Raw genomic sequence first — 21,070 nt, 5'->3', positions numbered from 1 at the left:
AAACATCTATTATATGACAACTACTTGAGTAATCACTGAGGAGACCTGGCCTCTTTCATCAGGGAAGTACAGAGTGGTAAATGGAATGAACAAGAGGCTACTGGAGCTCAGAGAGAAGAATCTAAATCAGATGGAGGGGGGTCTAGGAAAGACTGTGCGAGCTGGGTCTTGAGGTCAAAATAAAAATAGCTAGGAGAAAGAGTGAAAATGGAACATTTCAGAAAGAGGAAACAGCTATGCAAAGATGTGACAATGCCAAAACTACAGTGAGTTCCAGTCCCATATCCTCCAAGGAAGGCTACTTAAAGGAAATAGCAGGGAACAAGTTTAGAGCAACATGACTCACATATTTTGAGAATAAGGGTTAGAAGCCCTTCAAAAAGTTTCCAGTTTCAGGTGACTTCAGGAAAACAAAGTGAAGTCCCTCTTCTGGAGATTAATGATAGTATATTAACATGGTAAGCAATTCTGTAATCATCAACCTTTAACTCCATCTTGTTTTAATAGAACACTGTTGTATATACAAAGAGTACACCACCATACATGCTTTGGGAAATGTGGGACTAGTACAGGTAACTATGAACTTTGGATATTACCTTAAACAAATGGAGGGAGCTTGAATAATTTTAAAGCAGGAAATAAATAGATCCAATTTCCATTTTAAAATCTTCCAACAGCATAGATACCAGCCTTCCTAGCTTTGGAAACTACAACAGGAAGAAACGAAATAGAAATGCAAGAGAAGGTGTTGTGGTGCTTTGGAGTATGACACAGGAAGCGGAGTGTTTTAGAGAGGATTTTACAAAACAGGAATATTAGGACTGTGGGCATGGCTCAAATGGTAGAATATCTGCTAGGCTGTGAGTTCAAACTTGGTACCACCTACAATAAAGGTGGATAAGTAGGGGCTGGGAAGGTGGCTCAGTGGTAGAGCACTTGCCTTGCATGCATGAGGCCCTGGGTTCGATTCCTCAGCACCACATAAGCAGAAAAAAAAAAAGCCGGAAGTGGTGCTGTGGCTCAATTGGTAGAGCTCTAGCCTTGAGCTGAAGAGCTGAGGGACAGCGCTCAGGACCAGAGTTCAGGCCCATAACTGGACCCCCTCCCCCCTCTAAAAAAGGTAGATAAGTAAAAATTAACCTTAAAAAGTAAAGCTGGTGGTGATGGTACATGCTGGCTCTGAACAAGGGAAAGCAGATTATGCAGGAGGATCATTGGTTTGAGATCAGAAAAAGCTAGTCATTAGTGCCTATACCTGTAATCATACTGAGGAGGCTGAGTCTTGGAGGATTGTGGTTTGCAGCCAGTCCTAGCAAAAAAGCCTAAGAGACCCAATAACTAGCAAAAAGCAGGGCTAGAGGCATGCCTCAAGTGGTATCCCAGCCAGCAGGTCAATGAATGAGAGGCTCTGAGTTCAAACTTCAGTATCACAAAAAGGAGAGGGAGATGAACCATACTAGCAATAAACTGAGAAGCTGAGGGCCTAATTCCTCTACCATCAACACAGACTCAGATCCCTCCATTAACCATACACATTTGGATGTACCCCAATAGGTGCCTAGTGCTTCCAAAGGGGGCACCAACTGGGGGGATCAATGAGTAAGTGGAAGTTTGTCTGTTCTGTAGACTAAAGGCACTGAGCAGCCAGCAGTGGCTCCCAGGACACAAATAATGAAAGTTTCTAAAGCAGAAGTAGCCCAGAAGAAGATGTATGTGGGTACTATACATACATAAACAAATATAGGATCAGACATATATATGGAGTAGTATGTGTATACATATAGTATATTTACATATATGATATTCTCTCTCTATATACACACACTCATACACTCATATTAACTGTATAATTGTGGGATTATTTGAGGTGATTGAGGGTAGGAAAAAAGAATGTTAGATGAGGAACAGTACTGAAACACATTGCATCTGTGAATGGAGATATCAAAACAGACCATGGAAAGCTGTTGAATAATATTAGTGATGGGGATGGGAAAAGTGAAAGTAAGCAAACTAGCTAACCTAACAAAATGATTGTGCATGCACATGTGGAAAAAGTGAAGTTAAAACCACTTTGAATAATTATCACACACTTAAAAATGAATTAAATAATGTAAAATGGGTCCTGTCAGAGTGTGGATACAAGTAGGAAAGAGAGAGTATAAAGGATGGCAAATACAGTCAAAATTCTTTTTCGAAATACTTTTTGTACAGATGTGAAAATAGAACAATAACGCTTGTTGAGATGGGTTTGGGAAGGGGGAAGAAAGATGGAGGTGTGAGTCTGGTCAAGGTGCATTGTATACATATATGGATATGTTAATATGAAATCCCATTGTACAACTAATTGATGCTAATAGAAAATGTATGGTAGCCAGGCACTGGTAGTTAATTCCTGTAATCCTATCTACTCAGGAGGCTGAGGTCTGAGGATCACAGTGTAAAGCCACCCTGAACAGGAAAGTCCTTGAGACTCTTAGCTCCAATTAACCACCAGAAAACCAGGAGTGGTGCTGTGGCCCAAAGTGGTAGAGCACTAGCCTTGAGCAGAAGAGCTCATGTACAGTGCTCAGGCCCAGGGTTCAAGCCCCACCAGTGACCAAAAAATTAAAAGAAATTGTGGAGTAAAAAAGAAAACTGAAACTCAAGATGCTATCATCGGTCCAGGATCACGTATATTGTAGGTTGCAGATATTGTAGGTTCATGATTTGAACCCAAATCTGTCTCATTGTCCAACTTGTGTTATTTCCACAATGCACAGTGTTATTTCCACTCTGCCCCTCTAACCTGCTGTTGTCCACCTGTTGGGCTAGAGTGTTAGTGTTGAGCCTTGGGAGCTGTCAGAGACAGGTTGGAAGGGAATGAGGAATGTTAATAGAGTCGAGCACTCTGTAAACTCCCAGTAATAGCTACCACCCTTCTCTCTCCAGGGCCCTTTCCTCCAGGGAGGCTTGTTATCTACAAGAAACATGAATTTGTGAGAAAGAGAAAAATTCCTTACCAACCACATGTGTTAGAAATCAGGCATTTGTAGTCAGTTTTATCTTCATGCACATACCATAAAACATATTTGCTTTAACAATCCTAAGCCTTATGTCCTGTTTAAATGACATCTTTTATCATGGAAACTAAGATGTTATAAGGATAAACAGCAGGATTCTTTTTGTGGGTTTACTTACAGGTATTTTCACAATGGAACTAGTGCCTATGTATTGTCTATTGACTGTCTCTTGACATTAGCTAACTTGTGATGCCTTCTACTATAGAGCAGCATTCTCCAATTACTTAAATCATCTGAGTTATGTAGCTGTATAATGTGGTGTTGAATTCTGCTAATAGAACATTATGATCAGATTAGTTACTCTTGTGGCAGCTATGATTTTTGAATAATAAACAAATATAGCTCATAATTATATATTGTATTGTGATGAATGAATGTGTCACCCTTACACAGCAGTAACCTATTTTCCCTTTGTTTAATCAAATTTAAAAGGAGATTGAAAAAAGAGTTATGATATGACACCTACTAGAGATGCAGCTAGTAATGGAGCTCCAGGTCAGTGCTTCTGTTCTCACATATGAGCACTTTCAATGACATGAGCAATTTGGATAGCCAGGGATTCCAGTTAACTGAAATGTACACAGACTCACACATCCATCGTCAAGCAAACAATCTTGTGCAAACTCCCCTTCCTTTTAAAGAAAACAATGAATAAAAATAACAGAGATGAACAAGGACTCAGTGCTTTGCCTGCTATTTCTTAAAACCCATCTCTGGTGGCTCATGCCTGTAATCCTGGTTACTCAGGAGGCTGAGATCTGAGGATGGCAGTTCAAAGCCAGCCAGGGCAAAGAAGTCCCTGAGACTTTTATCTCTAATCACCAGAAAACTGGAAGTGGAGCTGTGGCTCAAAGAAGTAGAGTATTAACCTTGAGCGAAAGTGCTCAGAGGCAGTGCCCAGGCCCTGAGTTCAAGCCCCATGACTGACCAAAAAAAAAAAAGAGAAAAGCCTTTCTCTAAATTGTCACTGTCTTATTTCCTTGGTGTGAAAGGCATATATTGCAAGTTGTAGAACAGCAAAATTTAACAGATTAGGTTTTAAATTTTGTGCTTATATTAGAATTGTTATAATATTCAATAATAAAAATGACTGCTTAATGCAGAGAGCCATAATCGGTTGTAAAAATGCTTTGAGAAATATTTCCATGAATAATTTAAAGGCCAATATTTTATAAAACCAAATCAAAACAAAAATGACCTTTGCCACTAGACATCAAACTGTGTTGAAGTTTTCATTATCTAGAGGAAATGAAATGTTCCTCTTTCTACTGCTAAGTATAATGAAGGTTTGGGGAAGTCAATATGAATACCCAGTATGTGATAATCTCAGAACTCATGCGATGATCATTGCTTAAAAGATTATAATCACTCATTTTACCCCTTTTTATTTGCTTTAAGACTATCTTAAAAATTAGTTCCTAGTTATCCAACAAATATTACAGTACTTTGGTAACAACAGAGTTTTTTGGTCTATCTTTTTATCCTTAAAGTTCAACATAATAACACATCATTTGGGCATTTGTAAAGATATATTGACTTCAAGATCTATAATTTGGGGATGACTATAGGAAGATCATAGGCATATTGCTATTGGGACATGAAAAATAGCTTAAAGTTATAAGATTAAACAGTTGTGCTTCACATGATAGGAGGAATAATAGCCACTAATTAGCAGAATTTAATCATCCATCTATACTATCAATTTGTTTCTACTCAGGTTGGAGAGGGCCTGATTCCTGTAGTGGATGTAGTTGCCTAGACACAGGAATCTTACTGGTGTCCACTTCGAAGCAGCATTTTGCCATACTCAACAATCATTGTCTGCGTTCAAAATCTTATTAAATTATTCCTACAATATTCTGACAATCTAAAGAATATTGGTCCTTTGAAATAGTTCAATGGCTGAGACCTCTCTTGTTTCTTCCTTTCTTCCTCCCTCCTCTCTTTCTCTCTGCTTCACTTTTGGCCATGGAGCTTGAACTCAGCTCCTGGGCACTGTCCCTGAGCTCTTTTAGCTCAAGGCTAGAGCTCTACCACTTTGAGCCACACCTCCACTTCCATTTTTTCTTTGGTGGTTAAATTGGATTAAAGAGTCTCCTGAGAATTTTTCTGCCCAGCTTGGCTTTGAACTGTGATTCTCAGATCTCAGCCTCTTGCGTAGCTACTAACAGGCATAAGCCACCAACGGTTATTTTCAAAATGTGAACAGATATATACATGAATCAAATTGCACCTGGATTCACTACAACAGAAATAACTTCTGGGAGGGAAGCATGTAGAAAAGTAAAGGAAAAGACTGTACAACATCACTATTTGTAAAACAAGCCGTTTTGGTAATCTTGAACAAATGTGAGGAGTAAGGTAAGGTAGAATGTGGAATTTTCTATACTATACCTTTTCTACTTGGAATATGGAAGAGTATATAAATTCTAAGCACATTTAGGTTTGATGATAAACTAAACTTCCCTTTCCATTAATTAATGTGGACATTCCCAGAAAGAAGATCTGTGGCTATGATAGAGAAGTTAGATTATCAGACCTTCTAATACTAAGTACTATGAAAAATGAAAGTCAGGGGAAAAAATCAGGAAAGGATATTTGACTACAAGCTGAGATTTGATCGGGTATGTGTCATAAGCAAAATGTCTTAGGGTACTATGATATGAATGGGTTGCCTAAAATAAGATATGTGAGCAACTTAGTCCGCAGGTAGAGGTCTTTGTAATTAGCATTAGGTGAGGAGAAAAAGTCCTCATGATGACATTTTATAAAAAAAAAAAAAAAAAGAGCAAGTAGAGCTAGCTTGCTTCCTCCACCATGTAAACCTCCAGAAGAAGGCTTGCACGAGAGCTGAAGAGATGCTAGAACCATGTTCTTGGTCTTCTCAGCTTCCATAATGAGAAGAAATAAAGTTCTTTATAAATGACCCCGCCAGAGGCTTTCAGCCATAGCAATAGAAAATGGACTAAAATATTGCATTTTTTTTCTTCAACGGAATTACTATGAAATGCACTATAGATCTTTATTTCTTAAGGAAAACTTTCTCCAAAGAATTGTTTCTTTGGTTAATATCACTTATATCTACTTTATTTAATAAAGTTATGTCTGTGTATCAAAGGATATATTTCAGTCTCTTTCATGAATATAAAAGACTAAATTCTGCCTGCTTGAAAAGCACAGATGTGGTGCAGTGATCCAAAATTACAGGTCCAGTGTTTTTGAGTGGTGAATAAGACTAATTTTAAAGGTTGGATCTCTAAAACTCAAAGCAGCATTGAAGCACGTTGTATGCCTGAATAGACTCACTAATGATGAATTAAGCAAACCATTGATTTGGGAACAGAAGGGACAACATGGGTTCTATTTACTAAGCCTCAGAAACTTTTGAGACAAATTATACATTACTGAGCAACATTGAACCTCTAAATTCCTGACTGTGTATTAATTTATGGCAACATATACTTTTTTATTGAAGAAAGTCTGTGGAGGAACCAAGCAATTAAAAATTCTCCCCTAGTTTCTCCCCCAAAACTGAAAGAATGTTCTAAAAAATCTCCAAGTTTAAAAGACATCTTAGTGGAGTAAGTGTATTAGTTGAGTTCAGAAGGCAACTGGTTTTATTCCAATGTTGTAAGACAGTGTTTTGCAGCCAGGTGCTGCTGGTGCATACCTGTAATCCTAGCTACTTGGAAAGTTGAGAAAAGGATAGCTGTCTTTGCTCTTCTGACTCCACATAATAGTGGAACTGTAGCCAGTACCTCAAAAATTGGGATAGGATGCTGGTCTTCCAGTCTTCCTCAGTGTTGATCATACTGAAATAAATTCTCTTTTTGTTTCACTACCACTAGTTTCTCTACTCTTGCAATTTCTTCCAGTGAGTAGCTGACCCTGGTACTGATACAAGTTAGTAGAAAAGCAACTGATCAGGAGAAAGCAGGCCTATATAGACTGCAGAGGGCAGGATAAGCTGAAATCTAAAAACAATGAAATGGGAAAGCAGGCTGCAAAATGATGGGGAAATAAGGGAAAGAACGCCAAACTCCAGGAGTTTAGAGTCTTAGCCACTCATCTCTATATACTAAATAATGAGACTTGAGCAGAGAAAAAAATTACTAAATGGCAGCCATGGGAAAGACAGCATTTCTGTCCATCTTCAGCTATCTTCAGACATATACTTTAGGTTAAACAGAGAGAACTGAAGGCAGGGGATGAAAAATTATGCATAGTCTTGAAATATTCTCAGTTACAGTTACAGGTGCAGCCTGGCTGATCATCTCTCCCCCCTCCTCCCCGCCCCTCCGGAGTTGTTCCAGAGAAGTCGTTGTCACTCCATTACTCAAGGAGAGCAGAACAAGCCAATTACTGTTGCCTAGCAGGTGGTAGTAGCTTTGGCTATTCTCTTCCTTTTACATTTTGCTACAAAATGATAAGAAGTCTTTGCCTGTTTGAAGGGAAGTTTGCTTTTTTGTCAGAAGAGGCTTATTGGTGGTAAGTTCTGTTCTTCCTGGAGGTGGTTGAAAGGTGACTCCAAGAGAGAATGGCTCAGATCAAAGGGCACAGATGCAAAGTAGAGAGTCTGAGTGTCCAGCTTTTATATTTCTTTTAGTTAATTCATGGGCACCGCAAAAGCAGCTTTTAAATTACCTCTTAGACCATTGTTAAGTTTCTATGCTAACTCTGTAATATCTGTGTTTAACCTTTTCAGATCTGCTAGAGTTTTTCAAAGCAACTGCACCAATTTGCATCTCCAACTAGTTCCCACCATACTTGCTGCTCCCCAGGGCGTAATGTAGTATTTTTCAGCCGTTTGGCTGGACTATTTTTAGTGGCCTCTACTTTTCCCAGTGTGCTCCCTCTGAGGGTGCGGTCTTTCACATTGCAGAGTCACCTTCTTATGACAGTAATTTTACCAAGGTTCCCTTTTCCCTGATCTCTGCGAAACTCACTGCTTTTTGTAATATCACTTCCAGACTCTAGCTTCCAATTCACCTATTGTTTTCAACAATGTCCTGGGCCATGAGTTGCTTTTTAATCTAATCCAATTAGATTCAGCCCCCTTGCTTGGGTGCAGTTTGAAGCTAGCGTCTGTTCCAGGTTTGTTCTCAGGTCAGAAGGGATGTTTTTTTCTTACTTGTCTCTTTGCCTTTTCTCTGTTTGGTCTACAGTTGTTGCTCCCAGGGAACTATCAGGCTGTTGGGTCTTCATCTTTTCGGGGACGGGGTGCAAGGAAAGGTAAGGTCCCCAGCCTCCCTCAGCCCGGGAGACAATCAGACGCAGCGGGGAAGCCAAATCAAGCAGGTAGAAAAACTCGTTTATTATCAGAGAGCAGCCCTTTTTAAAGCCAAAAAGGGCGGGTGGCATCACAGGGGAGGAAGCGGAACCAATCACTGTCAAGGTCACACCCTACCATGCACCTGAGCCTTCACGGGCTGGTTATGCACTGAACGTATGGTGAATTGGGCTCTGCCCACGCTACTCCCTCTCAGCGCCATCTTTGCTGCCCATGTGCTCTGCATCAGGCTCCTTTTCATTGCTTACTAACAAAACCACAGTGGAGTTGGGGACAAAGATAGTGACTTACTTCCAGAGTTATTTATCTAGATACCGCATTCTCTGTAAGTAAAGTACCTGGTGGGGCATCAACCTTTGGTGTTTATGGCTTGACTCTTCAACCATGAAGACTCCCTATTAATATTCAAAGTATATATATATGTAATATGTGTATGTGTGTGTGTGTGTAAGAGAGAAGGAGAGAGAAATGGAACTAAGTGATTGAGAACGGGATTAGGAGAGATGATGAAGGGAAGGGTGACATTGATCCAAATGCACTGCACTGCACTCACAAACTAATACGCTGAATTAAAAACTTTGTACAACTACTTGAGGATAATAAATAATAATTGAAATGTTGCCAGAAAAGAGACTGATGGGAAACTAAGAGACACTTGGAGAAGGAGAACTTGAGTTTACTTTCCATGGGTAGATGCGGAGAAGCTCACTGGAAATTCAGGGCCCTGAGCCATTAGGGTTATGGGGCTTTTATAGGGCAGTGCAGGGATCAGGTTACAGAGCCTGTGCTAGTTGCTGATAGGTGGGTATATTGAGGTTGCCCAGTCTGGGGCAAAGGTTAGGGCCACAGAAGTTTCTAGGGAGAAGCTTCTTTACAAAAGCAGAAACAGCTAGTCATCTTTAACGTTCTGTTGCCTGGGCCTGCTGACATGCTGACCTTTGTTTGTTTGTGGGTAAATTTTTTAGGTTAATCAAGAAAGTTGGGACAAGGGCAATGGAGAATCAGTTTCTTTTCTAGTGAATTTCAGGAGCAGAAGCTCATCATTTGCATGAGGGTGGGGAGGAGCAAGGGAATCCTAAACTACTGGGCCACTGGCTGGTAATAAAAACTTCTGCTACACCACAAGCTCCAGAAGTACAGGTGGCTTGTTCGACCAGCACAGATGTTGTACCTCTGACTAAGAGGTGGGAAAAACAAATCCCTGTGATCTTGGCTACACCTGTCTAGAGAACAGCTGTGGTCACACTGAGTTGAAAGGCAGGCCATGGCTCAATACATCAAACCCTTCTCATCAGAATGCGGGAGGACTGTCACCTGATGACATCTGAGGCTTCTCTAAACTTCCCAGCTTCTATGCAAAACCATAGGCCCCAGAGATCTACGCAGGAAAAGAATCCCAGTATGCCTCACAAGAAGGAAAGCCTCATAAGGTACATGTTTTCAGAAGGATTTTAGTATAACAGGATAAAGTTTGGAGAAGTGGAGAAAGACCAGAGAAGCATTTCCTGCTTCCCACACCAAAAATATTAATTAAAGACTCAAAATGGTGGTCTTTTCTTTTCTTTCCTTCCTTCCTTCCATCCTTCCTTCCTTTTTTTTTGTAGGTCATGGGTTTGAACTCTGGGCCTGAGCACTGCCCCTCAGCTCTTCAGATCAAGTCTAGCTCTTGAGCCATAGTGCCACTTCTGTTTTTTCTTTCTTTCTTTTTTTTTTTATTGTGATAATACCATACAGAGGAGTTAAAATTACATGGACAAGATAACGAATACATTTCTTATCAAGCATTGTTGTCTCTTCTCGTTGTTTCCCCTTCCCATCCCTTCCTATACTCCTCCCCTCCCCCCCCTTCTGGTTTTTCTGGTGGTTAACTGGAGATAAAGAGTCTCATGGACTTTCCTGCCCCATCTGGCTTTGAACCGTGATCCTCAGATCTCAGTCTCCTGAGCAGCTAGGATTGCAGGCGTGAGCCACCATGCCCAGCTAAAATGGTGGTTTTCATCAGTAGTTTTTATACCTTTTGAGCTAGGAGAGCACCCTGTGATCATGTCATCTCTGTGAAGTACACATAGTTGCCCCTCCCTGGTAACTATTTTCCCTGAAAAGGCCATATTGCCAGAAGGTGGTTATGTTAGGCTGTCCGTCAGAATGTGGGTTTCTGGCACACCAGGTGGGGTTATTTGGATTGATAAGAGATACATGGTAGAAACTGCACACCTGGTCTGGAGTTCTCCCTCCTTCCCCTGACCTTTACCTTTCTGGTTAATGATTCTCTCTCTCTGTCTCTGTCTCTGTCTCTGTCTCTGTCTCTCTCTCTCTCCCTCCCTCCCTCCCTCCCTCTCCTTCCTTCTCTCTCCCTCTCTCTCCCTCTCTCTCCCTCTCCCTCTCTAAAATGGGTTTTGGATCTTCGTGATCTGCACTGCTGTAACATTAGCAATTCCTAGTCCTTAGTCCACAGCTCGGGGTCGATGAGAGGAGGTAGGCCTTATGAGGGAGCAGGTATGAAAGTCGTACAAATGCATCAATGGAAGGAAGTCCAGCACAAGTTTTGGAAGTTACGCATGCGCCTCACAAAAAAAAAACAAAAAAAAAAACCCAAAAAATCCATGAGTCTTTGGGTTGGGTTTACTGCCAGGCCATTTTTGGCAATGAGCCGCTTGTGTTTGTCTTCTGGGTGATGGCTCCTAAGTCTCCAGGCACTTCTGTGACTTAACATCACAAAGGAGGTATGTAGTGAGGGAAGCTTTACTGCTTTTTCAGTTTGCTTGTTTTCATTTCTGAGTCTAGTCCATGTTATGTTTGTTAAAAACATAATGTAATTTCCCTGAGTCCTCATCCATGTTATTTGGCCCCACTTTCCTAGATCTTCTTAGAAGTTTCTCTTAAAAGACCTACACTGGCTTCATGTCCTTTATGACAGGAAGTTTGGGTAAAAAGGGGAGGAAATCTGTTGCTGGGAAGTTTTAGGTCCGCCCTTTAACTCTGCCTTACTGGACCTGAGCAGGGAGCACTCGCCTCCTGCTCGAGAGACTTGGCACCTGTGCAGTAGTGAAAGTGAGGCCAGGCTTGTGCTTGGCGGATGCTTTGTGTCTTTCTTATTGCTGATGGCAGGTGATAGAGCAGTCATCTCTAGTTTCATGTTAAGTACGCACTATGTAATCCTGAGATAAAGACTTGAGCCTTCATCTATCTAAATTCCCGGGTGTTTATTACTTTTGGAATACCTGAGGATGGGGGGTTGTAGCGTGGGCCCATCCTTTCTCCTCCTTCCCATTCTTGCATAACTGTCTGCTTAACATCACCCCCTTTCCCCAGTTAAGAGTCTTACATAACTTAACAAACTCTTATGAGTGACATAGTAACCCACGGTGGGGACGTATACAAGATTTAATTTCATTTCAGAATCGCCAGTGGTGAGTTACTGGTGGAAAAATCAGCTCAGGTAAGAGAGCTTGCGGAACATTTTTCTTCCAGAACTCGCTCATGCAAAATCTCTTCACTCAGGGCAGTGCCCCAATCTTTATGCATGTGCTCAGAAGTCTCCTATGGGAATCACAGCATCAAATTACAACATACATTATTTATTTTCCATTTCTATTTTACATGCTGGCGGCTTCTTCCTCCAAGGAGCTGGGTATATCCTTGAAAACTTTTAGTTTTAAACTCCATCTTCAAAACAGTGTAAGTGGAACTTCAGAAGAGGAAAGGTGGGAAGAAGCAGAGTTGGGACAGCTAAGCGAAGACTGTAGGAGACAGATAGGTACATGCCTGAGATAAAGGAGGAGACCAGGAGCAGCCTGGGAACTGAAGGGCAGATGTGTATAGTTGAAGAGCTCAGCAGCCAATCAAAGGAGCATAGAAATCAGTATAGTTGCTTACTCACACAGATCATTTTTCAAAAATCTCTAGGTAAAATCATTTTAAAAGCTGAGAAGAATGGGCAAGGCAAAGTTTTTACTTAAGAGTGACAGGACTTCTATAGTCAGCAGTGATTTCAACTAAAGATTATTTAGGCAGTCTGTGACTTTATCGGCATTATACTGAAAGACTATTCTTACTCTTTACTGATTTCTTTTTTTAAATAAAATAATTTTCTGTCTTTTCACCTGATTCTAATATAGGCTGTATGGCCAGTATATGTCAGCATAGAAGCTGCTGTTTGGCTTTGATTTTCAGAAGCTGATTGATGATAGCCTTCCTACGCAGGCAGAAGTTTCCAGTAAAATTGACTGTAATGGGTGCTTTGGGTGTTGTTATTACACAGCTGCAGACAATAAGCCAAGAGAGGAACATCTGATGTACATCTTGAGATCAAGATAAGAGGTGGTGCTTGGAGCAATAGTTTAGTAGAAATTGCAAAGTATTTACAGTGCTTATTGTATTTATGGCAATGTGTTGAATTGGCAAGAGAAAGGTATAAAGGAAGCCATGGATCTGAAGTTTAAGATAATGTCAAGTGGCTGAACCCTTTAACTCTAGCCAGTTTTCTAACTTTCCTGTGCTAGTCACTGAGGTGGGAGTGAATTACAGTGGAAAAAAAAATAATCTGCTCACAGCAGTCTCCTATTCAATTCCTTTTGTTGAAAGTTATTTTTTTCTTTGGCTTTAGAATGAATTCCCAGAGCCTTACCTGACCTATTAACTCTCCCATTCATTTTCTTTGTTCACCTTTTCCAGCCCTCCATCATTTTCCTTCAAAGCATCTGACTCATTCCAGTCTCTAAACTTAATAGTCCCTTTCTCTTTCTGACCCTCCTCATGGTTTATGTCTTAGGTTAAATGTTCCTTATTGGAAGGATACTTTTCTTGTCCTCACAGAAACATGTCTCCCTGTTATGCCCTTAGAACTCTTCATCTCTTCGATGTCTACAGCAACTACAATATTGGTCAGGAGAAGCCATTTTTCACCTTCCCAGCTAGACTAGATGCTCTGAGAACCTGTTACTGCTGCACCTTTGCTCAGTGCTGGGTACCCAGGAGGCTCTCTCTACTTCTTGGGCTAAAGCACGAAGAGCAAGATTTACTAGCTAAAAACAGTTAGACACTGGTTGAGTATGGAGTATGGTCATGGACAAGTCAATCTCATAGATGGTTATTTTTGCCAAGTTTTCTGAGAATTAAGTGAAATAATTTATGAATATGAATCTGTGCAAGCAAGTAGCATAAAACCCATGACAGATGAAGCACAGATATTTTGGGTATGAACTTTTACAATATGGAACACATTATCTTATGTTTCTGATGTTAATGATGAATATTTTACCAATTCTAGCCTATTGAAACACAGAGCTTAGATTTTACAGTGTACTTTGTTTAAGTTACTTTTGAGATTTTTGGCTTGTATCGTGACTATGTTTATTCTTTCTGGGTTGTCAGTCTTTATGTTGGGTAATTGAGGGTCATATGATCCACAGTGACTTCCTTCAATCCTAGGTGGACCTCTCTGCTACATGGTGAACTCTTTCTTGAGGGCAAAGACTGTTGTGTTTTTTTCTTATGCTTTTGAGCTGTAGAGAATGAATTTCCCTCTGCATTAATTCCCACTCCCCCTTTCAATTAATGGCTATAGTAACAACAAAAATGAACACTAAAGAAACTGTACACAATAGTATTTAACACAGACTTTTATCATGTTGTAGAAACTATGAACACAACACACAAGAAGGTTACCACTTGGATTGAAGATACCACCCTTAATTGCTTTTTCATACCTTTTTGTAATGTTGCTGTTAAAATGACAAAGAGGTAATAAAGCAACTTGTCACAAGCCACAGGTATAATAGAGCCAGTGTTTTAAACTCTAACTACTTTACCACTGGCACCGCAGGAGAAGTAAGTTTTTCAGTGAACACAAACGGCCGAGGAAGCATCATTTGCTGAAGGCAAAATCTCTGGACCTATTCCTGGAGCTTCTGATTTAGTTGCCTGGGTTTGGGTTGAGAAATCTGCATTTTTAAACTCATGATTCTGAAGGACACACACATTTAAAGAAAACCCCATGGCTCTTTTGAATTTTTTTAAAACATTTCATCTTTTAGTATCATTAAGTAGTTGTGCAAAAGAGTTGTCATTTCACAAAGCAATTTATGAATACAACGTATCTTTTTTGGGGGGGGGGGCGGGTCCAGTCGTGAGGCCTGAACTCTGGGCCTGGGTGCTGTCCCTCAGCTCTTCAGCTCAAGGCTAGCGCTCTGCCACTTGAGCCACAGCACCACTTCCGGCTTTTTTCTTTTTGCTTATGTGGTACTGAGGAATTGAACCCAGGGCCTCATGCATGCAAGGCAAGTGCTCTACCACTGAGCCACCTTCCCAGCCCATGAATACAGCATATCTTGATCACCCCTTTCAACTTTCTCACCTAACCCTTCCCTACTCACCTCTTCCCTCGCTCTTCTTAATTTTGTAGAATGTACATTGGATTCTTGCCTTGATTGCAATCCCCCTCCCCCTTGTCATCTTCATTCATCTACTTCTTTCCTCAATTTCTTTATATGGTAAAATGTAGGATGGAAATTCTAAAATGATTTGCTAGGTGCCAAAGTCTTTTGCATGTGAAAACCCATTTTTTTCTCTTAATGAAATCAAGACTAATAACCAAATTAACTATGGGCCAATTAAAAGCAAAGAGTTTCAGAATAAATGATTGCCACAGGGATATACCATTGAGTTAAGATTTTCCTTCTCTTCTAGTATTTAGTGTTCTTATCCATGGTATATTGCGATTTGTATCCTATAGACCTATTTAAACCGCTGCTGGGTGTTGGGTTCACTTCACAGAGTTTTCTTTATGTCTCCTGGATTTCAGACAAGGGTGAATTTTCTAAAGAAAAATTGCTAAAATAATTTGGTTAACTCAGGTAAAGGAAATATAAGGTCTATCATAAACAAGCCTCCTGCTTAGATTACTCCAATAACTCCCATTGCTCCACTCCGTGAAAATAAAGTGGGTGTGAGATGAGTTGTGGTGGATGGTGCTATATCCCAGGACAATTTACACTGTTTCCTTTTTTAACTTCCTTTGTTTTTTGGGGGGTATTTCTTACTAAAAATTATATCTCTAGTCAAATAGAATTATAGTACCCGCCCTGACTTTAATGCTTTCCTTTGCCAGGTTGTATTCAGAGAGTTCATGATCAGATTCTCTTGAGGCCAATCAAACAGGATAATCAGCCTGCCCAGACTGACCCAATTAAGTTTAATTAGTTGTTTTTTTTTAATCTTTAAATTTCCTAGCCAGGTGGATTTTATGGTTTTTATTAAACAACGAAGAAGAGCTGAATCTTTGGAATTAGTTGGCCTCTCAGGTGCTTTCTGTGGGTAATAAAACTCCAGGAAATCTTCAGGCGTCCATAAGGAAGTCAAATGATACTAAAAAACATTTGGCTCTGCTTCTCTTAGGCTTTCTCTTTTAAATGAAAGTGTTCCTGTTTTAATTTGAACAAATACCAATCTCATCTGTTGTTCTTGGCCAGGATTATTTGACAGAGCTAAGCCTTATGACATGGCACTGGATTCATCAAATGGCCTTTGCAAATGTTCCTATGAGTAGATAGAGACTCGATCAGTTAAAACATAGGCTATGAAATGTTGAGTGAAATAATTATCTTGAGCCATTTTCTGGTTGCAATGAACACAATACCATGTACTGGATCATTCTAAAGAGGAGCTTATTTTGGGTCATGCTTCTGGTCTGTAGTTGAAATTCTTCATCTGGTGTTGACATCCTGCTGACAGAGGCCCAAGGCAGTTCTGAGCACCAGGTATCCAGAGACAGGGAACACCAGTGTGGGCTGGCCCCTCCTTAATAAAGCCACCAATACTTAATTCTGGGGACCCCTCACCCTTGTGTCTTTAAATTGTTACTTTCCAAAGACCTCACCTCTACCATAGTTAGATTAAGTCTCCATCCTCTAATACGGTACAATGCGATGAGGGGACAAATTAGATCGAAACCATAGTTATAATTATTAATAATGCAATAAAACAATTAAAATGACTATGTTGAGATATTTTAATATTGAACTATCATTCACTAATAATCTTATATAGAAGTTACCGCTAGCAGGTGTCAGAAAACTAAAAAAGTGCTTGTGCCATTTTGGGGAGAGAGGGAGACTGATTTGGGGGCTTGAACTTAGGACCTGGGTGGGCTCTGTCCCTGAGCCTCTCTGTGCTCAAGGATAGTGCTCTATCACTTCAGCCACAGAGAGACTTCCAGCTGCTTCTGAGTAGCTTATTGGAGATAAGAGTCTCACAGACTTTCCTGCCAGGGATAGCTTTGAACCTCAATCCTCAGATCTCAGCCTCCTGAGTAGCTAGGATTATAGGCATGAGCCACTAATGCCCAGCAACTTGTGCCATTTTAAATAGTATTGTGAAATAATTATCTTCTTCTAATCAGCAGGTATCTCCTTGCTTATTACCAAACACATCTCCCTTTCCTTTACCCTCCCTCCTTCCTTCTCATTCTTTTTTTTTTTTTTTTTTTTAATTTTATTTTATTTTATTTGTGAACATACTGTACAGAGGAGTTACAGTTACATGGGCAGGATAATGTGTACATTTCTTACCAAGCATTGCAGCCTCCTCCTTTGTTTATCCTTCACATCCCTTCCCAGCCTCCCCCCTCCCCCCCTAATCCCAATCCTTCTCCTTCCTCCCTCCCCCCAGCCCCCCCCCCCCCACCAACATTGTAAAGTTCGTTTTGGACATGACAACTTGTACTTCTCATTGTTGCAACAGGTCCACCTGTATCCTTAAACAACTGGTTTTTCCCCATCTCCTCCACAATTCCTTCTCATTCTTATTCTTCTATCTCTTCCTCAACTTCCCCATCCCTTTTCCTCTCCTTGTCTCCCTACCTTTTCTGTCCCCTCTCCCTTCTTTTCCATTTCTCCTTTTTCTCTCTCAGCCTGCTAAGCTTTTCTTCTTTCTCTTTATTCATGACTCTCTCTCTCTTTGTGATGTTTTATTTCAGTGGCTTATCAAATGTTGAATATTTCCATCATTTAAAGAGCTGTTAAAACCCTGTGTGCTTGTCCCTGGGGTATCCCCTGAACACTCAATCCCCTGAATACTCAACAGGTCTGGGATAGAGCTGGAGAATTTCTATTTTTGACAAGATATCAGTTCACATTGCTCCTGGTGGTCCCAAGACCCGACTTTGAGAGTCTATTTCTTAACGGATAAAATATCCCATTCTTAGCCTCCTAAGTAAAATTAGCAAAACTTTAGCTCAATCATGTAATGAAAATCAGTATTACAAATTTTTGAAAATGAATATATGGTAGCTTTTCTGTTGCAATGTTATAATATTAATACTATCAATCAGAATTACCTTCAAAATGGGCAGAGCTGAAACTCCCAAACTGGAATAATGCCTAAGCAGCAAGCAAGGCTGGCACATTGAGTTATAGAGACAAGGAAATTAGAAAAGCCTAAAGGACCTGATTTAAACAACTTCTAATTTTATGAGCAAGGTAATTGCTTTTTGAGTTTGTTTTTCTTTGTTCTTGCTATCTCTTGTGCTGTTAAGCCATTGCCCCCTGATACATACTAAATGTGATTTAGTTACCATATCTCTGAGAAGAGATGCTCAGAATGGAAAAGGATATTTTCCAATTGCTGGGAAAGAATCAGTTGTGGTCAGGTGTCAGATGACAATAACTGGCACAGAGTAAGGGTTACGGCGAGGGCCACACTATAACCAGTGATGGAATGGAATTGTTGGGAACACCTTTCAGCCCTGAAGTTTATAGTACAATGCCCCTAGACACAGAGCGCCACCTAGAAACATTCTGTCATCTTGTTCTAGAAACCTGACTTTTCTGATATTCCTCTCATCTTCTTCTCAGTCTCCTTGTCTACACTTACATCAGTTTCCTATGTATACCCACTCTTTGAATAATTTTACTCAGCCTCATATCTTGAAATAACACACACACACATACACAAATTCCAAAGTTTTTAGTCCAAATACTTCTCTTGACTCTATACGTCTATATCCAATAGTTCTCATGAAATTAATCTTTGAATGGCTTAATTGTCCTTTTCATGTTCACAAGTGAGACTTTGTTGTCTTCTAGAAACATTTTCTCCCCCCAGATTGTATTTGTTTCCCCAGTTTCTCAGATGACAAATGTTGTCATTTTGGTCTCTATTAATAAATCTTTAAAATAATGAACACAGCCCGGCGCTGGTGGCTCACGCCTGTAATCCTAGCTACTCAGGAGGCTGAGATCTGAGGATCGCGGTTCAAAGCCAGCCCGGGCAAGAGAGACCGTGAGACTCCTATCTCCAATAAACCACCAGAAAACTGGAAGTGGCGCTGTAGCTCAAGTGGTAGAGCGCTCGCCTTGAGCTGAAGAGCTGAAGGACAGCACCCAGGCCCAGAGTTCAAGCCCCACAACCAACAAAAAAAAAAAAAAAAATAATGAACACAACCTTTAAAATAGTTCTCATCTTCTCCACCCTTTAAACTATATTATCTCTCCCTTCAAATCTTGAAATTTCTTTTTCTTTTTTTTAGTTTTTTTTAGCTTGTTGCTCTTTTTTTAATTAAGATTTTTATTGTGACAATACTGTACAGAGGGGTTACCATTACATGAGCAAGGTAATAAGTACATTTCTTATCCAGCATTGTTGCCTCCTTCTTTGTTTTTCCTCTACCATCCTTTCCCTCCCACCTTCTCAGCTACCCGCTCCTCCTCCCCACACAACCCGGCATAAATTGTAATGTTCGTTTTTCGACATAGTGTCTTGTACATCTCATTGTTGCAATGGGTCAATCTGTATCCCTATTTAAACAAGTTGTTTTTTCCCTTCTCCTCTCTAAATTATACCAACATCAAATACAGTGAAAACGGGTTATAAGGTGGGGGACGGACATACAAAGCAACAAAAAAAATCACATGGTACCATATAAATATGTTAGAAACAATAGCAAGAAAGAAAAAAAAAAAACCACTTGTGTCCCTATCCTTGGGTTTATTACACTTAACATCATCTTATCTGACCTTTTCTGCTTGTCTCAGACATATACTAGTTATTACAAATAAGGGAAACCATGGGACCTATGTTTCTTTGGGTCTGGCTTACTTCACTTAATATAATTTTTTCCAAGTCTTTCCATTTCCTAACAAATGGGGCAATGCCATTCTTTTTGATGGAGGCATAGAATTTCATTGTGTATATATACCACATTTTCTTGATCCATTCATCTACTGAGGGGCATCTAGGTTGGTTCCATATCTTAGCTATGGTAAATAATACTGCAATAAACATAGTTGTGCTGGTACCTTTAGTATGGTCTTGTTTGTGATCATTCGGGTAAATGCCCAAAAGTAGGATTGCTGGGTCATAGGGAGCTCTATGTGGAGTCTTTTGTGGAACCTCCATACTACTTTGCAAAGTGGTTGAACAAGTTTGAAATTTCTTTTTAACTGATTTCTTTGTATCAGCCACTGTGCTTTTACCATCTTTTGTCAAGAGCATACAGAGTGATTTAAAAAAAATAAATGATATCATTTCACTTTTACACAATATTCTCCATAATATTTTTTATATGCTAGACTTTTGTTACATTCATGACAAGAACCATAAAGTGATTCATTTTTTGGCATTCTGATTTCAACTATGTTTTCGAGTACTGTTTGGATCATTGTAACAACCATGCTGTTTCTTGACTCACTGTCCCCTCTGCTAGAATATTGTTCTATTGCCTTAACCCTTCTTGGCTTTTGCTTCTGAAATATCTGTCTTCAATGAGGCCATTTCATGTGCCACACTTCTCTCATTGCTTTTCCCTTTCGTTGCATAGTAGATAGCATCTCTTTTCTCTCCAAAATACCACAGTCATCTTTATCCTTCATTTAACACAATAATGCCTGTCTTCTCTGTCTATGGTCTCTACTAGGTTATTAGTTTAAGAACAAAAGTGGATCTTAATTTTCCTTACTTCTCAAGAGCATAGTCCACTGCCAGGTGTACAGTAAAATGTGCCAAGTGTGGATTTATTGAAGGAAGGAAAGAAAGAAAAGATTTCATGTGAGTTTGGGAAAGGAGGTTGGGCTACTCTCCCTCCTGCTATTGTTGATAGATTAGACTTCACCACGTGCTATTTAAATTAAGATGTTCAAAAAGAATTGAAGGTACTATCTAATGGAGTCTACTTTTATTTATTTCTCACTTTATAATAGAACATCTGCCAAAACCGGTAGAATTAGAAATAGATAAGGAGCTTAAAGTAACTTATTTGGGAAATTGATATTTTGTAGTGTGTCAGTCACATTTCCCACAGGTTTAGGTGACCGATCAATCCCGAATGCCTTCATCCTAACATCTCTTTCCCCTTACCCATCGGAATGCCTCAAAGACTTGCTAAATCTATGGGTAGAATGCTTTTAGAAACTCCAGTGTTTTCCCTGGCCTTTTGGTAAGTGTCTCCCAAAAGGCCTCATGCCTCTCCAACCTGTGGCACTACTGGGAAGAGGTGAAGCCCAGTGGGGAGTTAAGGTCACTGGGATGGTTCCTTCATAGGACTCTAGTTTTGTTTTCTGTATTTAGATTTAAGCCATGAGGTAAAGGAGGAGGGCCTTCTCTGTCACCAACTGGTCATGTATTGAAAATTTAAAACCTTCTCAATGTGGTAGCAGTCTTCTTTTTCAGTGCCCCTGATGTCCATTCTTTTAGTAATTGAATAGGGATTTCTGATCCTTTCCTCGAA

Source organism: Dipodomys spectabilis, unplaced genomic scaffold (assembly GCF_019054845.1).
Source record: "Dipodomys spectabilis isolate Male_0828 unplaced genomic scaffold, ASM1905484v1 ptg000051l, whole genome shotgun sequence".
Taxonomy (NCBI): Eukaryota; Metazoa; Chordata; class Mammalia; order Rodentia; family Heteromyidae; genus Dipodomys; species Dipodomys spectabilis.
This window is presented reverse-complemented; position numbering follows the sequence as displayed.